Here is an 8,349-nt window from a genome sequence, read left to right as displayed (position 1 = left end):
CCTGTGTGTATATATAGCCCTAGTTTTTCTTTAGTTCCTTGCGAGTTGTTGAATGTAATGGTTGTCTGTTTGCCAGTCATTCTGTTCTTTGTTCCCTTTGGTTTTTGGCTTATTGTTTGTTCTAGTTTTTCCATGAAATACCAGATAGATCCTTACCTCTTCCTGTTTTCCGCAGCTTCTCCACAACATTACAGTTTTTTAACTAGCGTGTCTCTTTGACTAGTGCATTTTTTGAGCCTATATTTAGTATAAGTAAAATACTTAAGTACTGTTAAAATCAGATACTCTAAGACTTTTACTCAAGTTGTTTTGGAATTGGTGACTTGTAACGTGTAGTGGAGTAATTTTCACTGTAAGGTATCTGTACTTTTACTCAAGTATGGTTTTTAGGTACTCTTTACACCTCTGCATGTAGACTAATGTTATTAATGTGTCGTTTTTAATGGAAACTTGTTTATATTTTTACCGTTAGTATACGTGAGGCAGAAGAAGTTAGAATGAAGGATTTATAAATTAAAATTCATAGCATTTAAACAAGTTCTGCTCGCGTATTTGAAGGTTTCTATTGGATGATTTAGGGTAAACGTCATGTTATGCGACTACGCGTTACTTTACGGAGAGCTTACGAACTACTTGCAACGTCGTGCCTTACGAACAACTGGTGCAACCAAATAATGTATAGATTTAGTTACAAACTAGCTAGTAGGCTAGTTACTAAGCCTCTAGTGTGGACTTAACGTTCTAATTTAAGTCAGAATTTACGAATGGCTGGTGCAACCCTACCCAGGAGTGAAAGCGAAAGTGTAATATTACTAAGCCTCCGATGAGGAGCAGCAGTGCTCTCAATACAACCCGGAAGAGACAAAAAATCAACTTTCAGTCTGATGTAGAGAGTCTGACTATAGATGAACCACCTGATTCTAGAGACTGGTACCTACATCAGTTAAACACTCTGTCAAACTGCACAGACTCTCAGTGTTCTGGTGAGTTTCATTTACACATCAATGATCAGATATGTCATGAAACTGCATATATTAATCTACATGTATCATGAGTGTTGTTCTGTGATTGTAGAGCTCCATGTTCTTCAGAGAATGATTGGTTGTGAACTGGAGAAGCTTCCTGATGGAACAGTGAGTCTGAGAGCATTTGATGAATATGGATTTAATGGAGAGGATTTTATGGCCTTTGATTCTGAAACTCTGCAGTGGATTGATAAAACCCCCAAAGCTAAAGAAACCAAAATGCATTGGGACCTTCAAACAGTGCGCAATGAACTCCTGCATCATTACCTCAAGACCTGCATGAACTGGATCTCCACCTTTAATAACACACAAAAGAGTAAGTTCTGATCGGATCACTTTAATTAGCTCTTTTCTTGTAAGTGTGAGCATGACATTAGTTCAGGAGATCATCATGTAGTGAAAAATACGTAATGATGAGTTGAAAATGTAACACCGTTGAGGACACATTTAGTTGAAATGTCATTATTTGAGTGTTTGATTTAACTTTCTGGGTTTGTATCTAAAAAATGACACATCAGCAGCCCTTCACATTGTGAAACACTTTTAATTAAAAAAATCTTTTAAGGTTGTATTCATGTATAGGGGTTACTTCTTAGGTGTAATTGTGATCATTTACACACATGAATACGTGAATGAATGTGAAGAATATAATAGCTTTACACATAAAACCAAATTCTTTGTCAAATTGTATTTGTTACTTTCATTATGATTTCTGCTGCTCCAGATTCACCAGATGTTCGTGTGTTTGCGAGAAAAGCTCCTGATGATCACAGTAAGCTGGTTCTGATCTGTCTGGCCACTGGTTTCTACCCCAGAGATATTGAGATGTACATCAGATTGAACAGAATTAACATTGAGAGCCAAATATCTTCTGGAATCAGACCAAATGCTGATGAAACCTTTCAGATGAGATCCAGTGTGAAGATCGACAGTAAAGACAAAGTATCTTATGACTGTTTGGTCATTCACAGCAGCCTGACAGAACCAGTGTCAGTAGAATGGGGTAAATATCATCATACATACAGTCTTAAGTGAATACAAGCAAAATGAGTCTTCTACATTAAAATTATGAAATGTACATACAAGTAGGCACATTATAATTACATTGTAGCAGTAGAACATGATAATGCTGAAATGGATAAATGTTTCTGTTTACAAATGATTACAGTTAAAGTGCCTCAATTCAGTTCAACAGTTAAAATATTTATTAAAAACAACATTTGTAATATTTATTTTTTATTTATTTTGCAGATGGAACATGTTTTGACTGTGAAACAGAATTTCTATGGTTTGTTATAGCAGGAGCAGCAGTTCTAGTTCTAGTTCTAGTTCTAGCTGTGATTTGTTACTGCATCTACAAAAGGAAAAAGTCAAATGGTGAGTTATAAATATTCAATATTAACAATGTTCATTGTTGTTTTAAGGAAAGACTCTACAGGTGAACAGGGTAAAAAAAATGAACTAATAGTTGTCATCATACCTCCATAGCTGATTTATCATATTAAAGTCCGCATGAAATCAAAATTTACAATATTTATTTTGTTAGCCCACATTATAGTCTTAAGGTCAACAATTAATCCACTGAAAAAAATTGTTTGTCTTGGTAATCTTTAATCAAAATCTGATCATTTGCTTATGCTCTGGAATGGCATGCCTTCTCTGATGACGTCAGTTTGACGGGTGAAACAGAATTTCTATGGTTTGTTATAGCAGGAGCAGCAGTTCTAGTTCTAGTTCTAGTTCTAGCTGTGATTTGTTACTGCATCTACAAAAGGAAAAAGTCAAATGGTGAGTTATAAATATTCAATATTAACAATGTTCATTGTTGTTTTAAGGAAAGACTCTACAGGTGAACAGGGTAAAAAAAATGAACTAATAGTTGTCATCATACCTCCACAGCTGATTTATCATATTAAAGTCCGCATGAAATCAAAATTTAAAATATTTATTTTGTTAGCCCACACTATAGTCTTAAGGTCAACAATTAATCCACTGAAAAAAATTGTTTGTCTTGGTAATCTTTAATCAAAATCTGATCATTTGCTTATGCTCTGGAATGGCATGCCTTCTCTGATGACGTCAGTTTGACGGCTTGGGCCATTCATAGTTTCAGTCACGTGACTGGAGACCTGGCGGGCAAAACATCTATAGATCTGCAGCACAAGCCTTTCAATTTTCCATCTGTTTCCAATCCACAAATAGTTAGATCATTTAGGTCAAGGATAAAACAAAGATATGTGAACAAAATGCAATTTTTGGCCATTTGCAACATATAAAACACCCGGCGCAAATTCTAAAACGTTTAATGTGAAAACACTTAATGTGGCTTTAAAGCAGTGTCATTAAAAGATCAAATTCAGTATGATTCATGCTTTATACAGGCAAGCAGATGAGCTCGGAATATGAACGCAGTATGCTAAATGGTTAAGTGTTTTCTTTATAATGGTTTTCTATGGGAAAACATTTCATATTAAACTTTGCTCATTGCGTTTATATTCTGGGTTCATCTGCTTGCCTGTACAAAGTATGCATCATCAAAAAGGTCTTACTACATTACTACTTAAAGGGATAGTTCACCCAAAAATGAAAATTAGTCCAAGATTTAGGCAAGGCAAGACAAGTTTATTTATATAGCACATTTCATACACAATGGTAATTCCAAGTGCTTTACATAAAAGAAAAGAAAAAAATAATCACAACAATAAAACAAGGAATTTAAAAACTTTGAAAATGATTAAAAAATTGATTTAAGAGGTTTAAAATGAATTTAAAACGGTTAAGAATAGAAAACGATTATACATAAAATATAGTGCAATCAGTTCAGACATCGCACAGTGCTCATTCAATAAATGCAGACGTCCACTTAGACTTATGCTCTCCTATACTCACATAATAACCTCTCCCTTCTAAGTATGACCTGAACCATTTGATTTACTCACCCCCAAGGCATCCTAGGCATGTTTGACATTCCTCTTTCAGACGAACACATTCGGAGTTATATTCGACATTGTCCTGTCTGTTCCAATCTGTATAATTGCAGTGAATGGTGCCCCCGTTTCTGATTCTGAAAAAAAAAGTATCCATCCATCATAAAACTACTCCACATGGCTCCAGGGTGTTAATAACGGCCTTCTGAAGCGAAACGATGCGTTAGTTTAACAAAAATATAGATTCTTAAAACTTTATCAACTGTAATGTCCAGCTTCTGGTCGCTCAAGCAGGCGTTCACAACTAGGTGGTCGAGCGTATGACGTAGGCGTAACGAGTCACGTGAAAACTATGAATAGCTTGGCCAGAAAATCCTTAACCACATCCCTCCAACCGTTAGTTTGCTATGAATGAGAGATGGAGAGGAGGAGCCAAGGAGCGCAAAAATAATTCGCCCTCTATTCAATATTCCCTTTCAGTTGGAAATACGTCACTATACTGAAATAAAGTCAGCAGCAGCTTCTGTTTCACACAGACTTTAAAGAATTGAAAACATTTTTTGTATTCCAATTTTACTGAAATTATATTATGAATATGCAAATGACGCACTCTAATTTAATATGAACTAATTTGCATAATTTTCCAGAACATGAATCTGAACATTGGATAAAGCCAAGTTCAGAATTCTTGTTTAATTTTGTTGACATATTAGAGGTTATTACCGAGGGGATGTTAGATTTCTCTGTAAATCAGAAAATACTGTCATCAGCCAGAGAAAACTTACACTTACATTTGTATTATTTAGGATGTTTTCTGTCCAATAGTCTGAAAGAAGACATGTTATGAAAGCAAAATAGCCCAAAATCTTAAAATTGACCAGTGTATGAAAAACAATGGTTTTGCCAGTAGTGTCTTGCATTAAATCTCTTGTTTATATATATTCTTGTTTTGACATTTTAAACTCTATGAACTAGAGATGAACAGTTTTGGCAGTATGTTTCTAATTTATTTTATTTTTTTAGATGTATAGGTACATGTTTTCATATAATCTGTGTCTTTCTAGATCACAGATACGTTTGCGATGATGGTGGAGAGAGGAACATGATTTAAATTCTGAAGGTACACCAGTCCAGTTATGTTTTTTTTTTGTAATGGATCTACCGACTGAACTGGGGTTAATTAACTGGGGTTGATTAGATTAAAAGAACACTGATTACACATTAAATTACACTGTGCTTTTACTTTCTGGTTCTGCAAAAAATTTAGTATGTTTTCATTTTTTGTTTTTGTTCCTTCAAACGTTTCTAACCTGTGTCACCTCTATTTTAATAAGAATACATAATTATGACAGTACCCATTTATGTTCCTTTATGCTTAGTTGAAATATGATGCTGCTTTTTTCATGTTTGACAGTTTCTTCAAAGAATCAAAAACATACCTAATATGGGTTACATGTGTAACATAATTCTCTGTTGTTGTTTCAGGCAAATGGACGTTTGGGAGATATGAAATTAAATTAAATTAACCATCTCAGGATTTATAAAAAAGAAATGCAAAGGACTGGTTTCAAACAGGTTTCCTTCTCTTTTGGATAGACATATAAATATCATCAGTTGAGTCAAATGTTGACTCAAATAGCTCAGTCTTACACTGTTACACTATTAAGGAGGTCAAAATTCCCATTGAAGAATAAAAAAAAAACATTTTGTGGGTTGCGTGTCTTTCTCACCTTTTTCACCCATGATGAGTTTGCATCCCTTTTCTGCTGCTATGTAATACTTGTAAAGGCGAAAAAGCTAAACGAATATCGGACGCAATGAGGCACTGGAATAAAACAACAGCACATCCTTTCTAGGTGGTTAGATCTGCAGTTACAGAGGCCAAAACTACATTTGCCACCACTGTAAGTGAGAGAGATGATTGAGTGAGTGCGTAGCCTAGGTGACAAATTAATTGTAAATTGACTATTAAATTGTTTAACCAGAGTCTATACATAATTTCCATGACAGAGTTCAAGATAAATCCTTTAATCTTTCTACTGGAGCTGCCAATTTGCCAGTTTTAAGTGATTATTAAACAGCAAGCACAAACTATCTGGTGCACTGAGTGTCTGAATTCACTCACTTGTTTTCATTCATTCCTTCAAGCGAACTGAATTAGTGACCTAATGTAGGGAATAGTGAATGAGGGTAGGCCTATAGGGGGCGATTTCGGATACAGCCTGTGTTGTCTGATCCACACTCCGGAGCAGATGGTGGCGGTAATGCACCAATTACGCTGGCTGCCAACCGCCGTAAAACATTAAGAAGAAGAAGAAGAAGGCGGCTCAGTCGAGTCGGGGCCCCCTCGTGCGAGCTGTTAGCTTTTAGCATAGTGCAGTCATCGAAAATGTAAAGGATAACAAATATTTGATAGGCTCTAGTTTTTAATCATTTTCTGTGTAGAATGTTTTTGTGTTTTGTGTTTATTATTTTTTTGTTGTACTGTTTTCTTAACTATGCACAGCAAGGTAAGAACACGGTTTATTATTAGTTTCTGTAGACAGTCGGTCAGTATTCGCGCTCGGAGGACAGTTTATTTAATTGTACGGTTTATTTACATCAACAAGCTCTTGGAGTGCTATTGCCTTCTCTATTTTACTTTTCACGGTTTGTTTTACCATAGGCTAATAAAACGACTTGTGGTCGGATGCTGATGGTTTTTAATGTTAATTGTTCATTTTAATATTTTAGATAGATGATAGATAGACAGACAGACAGACAGATAGAGATAGGCGGATGGCACTCATATAACTTTGTATAAACTCATATAACGTACACGGGCGCCAGGTGCGTTTCACGCGCGAACCTATCAACTAAAGCTAAACAGTGACAAAAGCGCCTACTACAGTCACAAAATACGATGGTCACAGAATTTGGTGTAAAGGTGTGTTCACGCCATATCGGAATTCCCGTAATTACGAGATTCCAACTTGTAAAAAGCGTTCACGTCCTCGTAGAACTCGTAATTACAGCTTGTGAACTGAGAGTTTTCTGAGAGCTACGACTTGTACCACCTGACAACCGCAGGCTCTGTTTAGGCGTTGATTGTGTTGCCATAGTAATGCCTTGTCCAAATGCACTTGACTACTTATGTGACGTATTTCCTGTATTTAGCCCAAGTGTTCAAGTGAGGATGAAGACCACAAGTGTGTGTCGAACTTTTCATTACCTGATGGGACACACTTAGTGTTGTAAAAATGCAAGTGTTTACATAGCTTTATTTTAATTTTAAATACTTTGCATTTTAAAATCAACTTCTAAATGTCTGTTCAGTAGTCCCTATAACATGACATAATTTTAATTTGTGGTGCTTCTAATTAAGTGATAAAATATCACCACTAATCTTTGCACCAATAAAACCAAATTTTCTAAAAAGTCTAACGATTTATTTCCAGAACATGATGCATGATGGGATACACTAAGCCTCGAATAGCTCTCCGGAGCAGTATTTTTACAAAGCTCATCGTTCTGAAAAAGCGAGGTATGCTGTGATTGGCCAGCTATCCAGTGCGTTGTGATTGGCCGAATACCTCAAGCGTGAGACGGAAATGTTACGCCCCTCACATATAGACTTGTGCCAGTATTCGGTAATGCGATAAATCACGGTAATGAATATGCACGATATTGTTATCGTGGGCACTTCTAAATACCGTGAATAATTATATATTACAAATTATTCCGAATTTTGAATGCATTTTAAGAATACTTTTCCCATCAACTGGTCAAAATGCACAACACCGCTGTATGCTGCGTGAAAGACGTGTGCGCACTGATGTAAACAAGCGCGGACAAGAAACACACGGCGGAACATGTGAGAGACGCTCAGGATGAAAGCGCACTTTCACTCTCTGACAACAGATGGCGCTAAACTGCAGAAATAATAATAATAATAACAATAATTCATTTAAATGCAGCCGTTACCCCTTAAAACTTTTAACTTTATAAATTTTTCTGTATTGCTTTATTGCATTTAAATGTTCAGTTATTTTTGTTATAAGAAAAAAGCTATTAAACCTGTTATACTGTATTATGACAGCACTTAAAAAAAAAAACTAAATTGCAATACCGTGATAATACTGTATACCGTGATAAAAGCATGAGCAATTAATCGCAATAATTATGGATTATAATGACATATCCCTACATTGCGCCCCAAACAAAGTAGTTTCGCTTTCACAACGAAACACAGCGTCACACACCACGGCCTTGAGTGAGGAACGGCCGGCGGCTAGAGTGAGCGGAGGCCAGGGGATTCAGAGCGGAGGCTGGCGGATTCGACGAAGGAGCGGCCGGCGGCCTTGCGGCAACCACATGTGACGACCCCGGGCTGGACTCCGCTTCGTCCACGGTGAAAG

At 36.3% G+C, this 8,349-nt stretch overlaps 1 protein-coding gene across 1 annotated transcript in view; it reads left to right on the top strand.

The window, feature by feature from the left end:
- Positions 1-8,349, top strand: part of LOC107714279 (major histocompatibility complex class I-related gene protein-like) — a 24,219-nt gene that overhangs the window by 11,806 nt on the left and 4,064 nt on the right. The gene's annotated exons all lie outside the window — the stretch shown is intronic.

The sequence above is a fragment of the Sinocyclocheilus rhinocerous genome, unplaced genomic scaffold (genome assembly GCF_001515625.1).
Source record: "Sinocyclocheilus rhinocerous isolate Xijiao unplaced genomic scaffold, SAMN03320098_v1.1 scaffold1230, whole genome shotgun sequence".
In the NCBI taxonomy this organism is placed as follows: Eukaryota; Metazoa; Chordata; class Actinopteri; order Cypriniformes; family Cyprinidae; genus Sinocyclocheilus; species Sinocyclocheilus rhinocerous.
The sequence above is the reverse complement of the archived record's forward strand: the minus strand, read 5'-3'. Positions and strand labels throughout refer to the sequence as shown.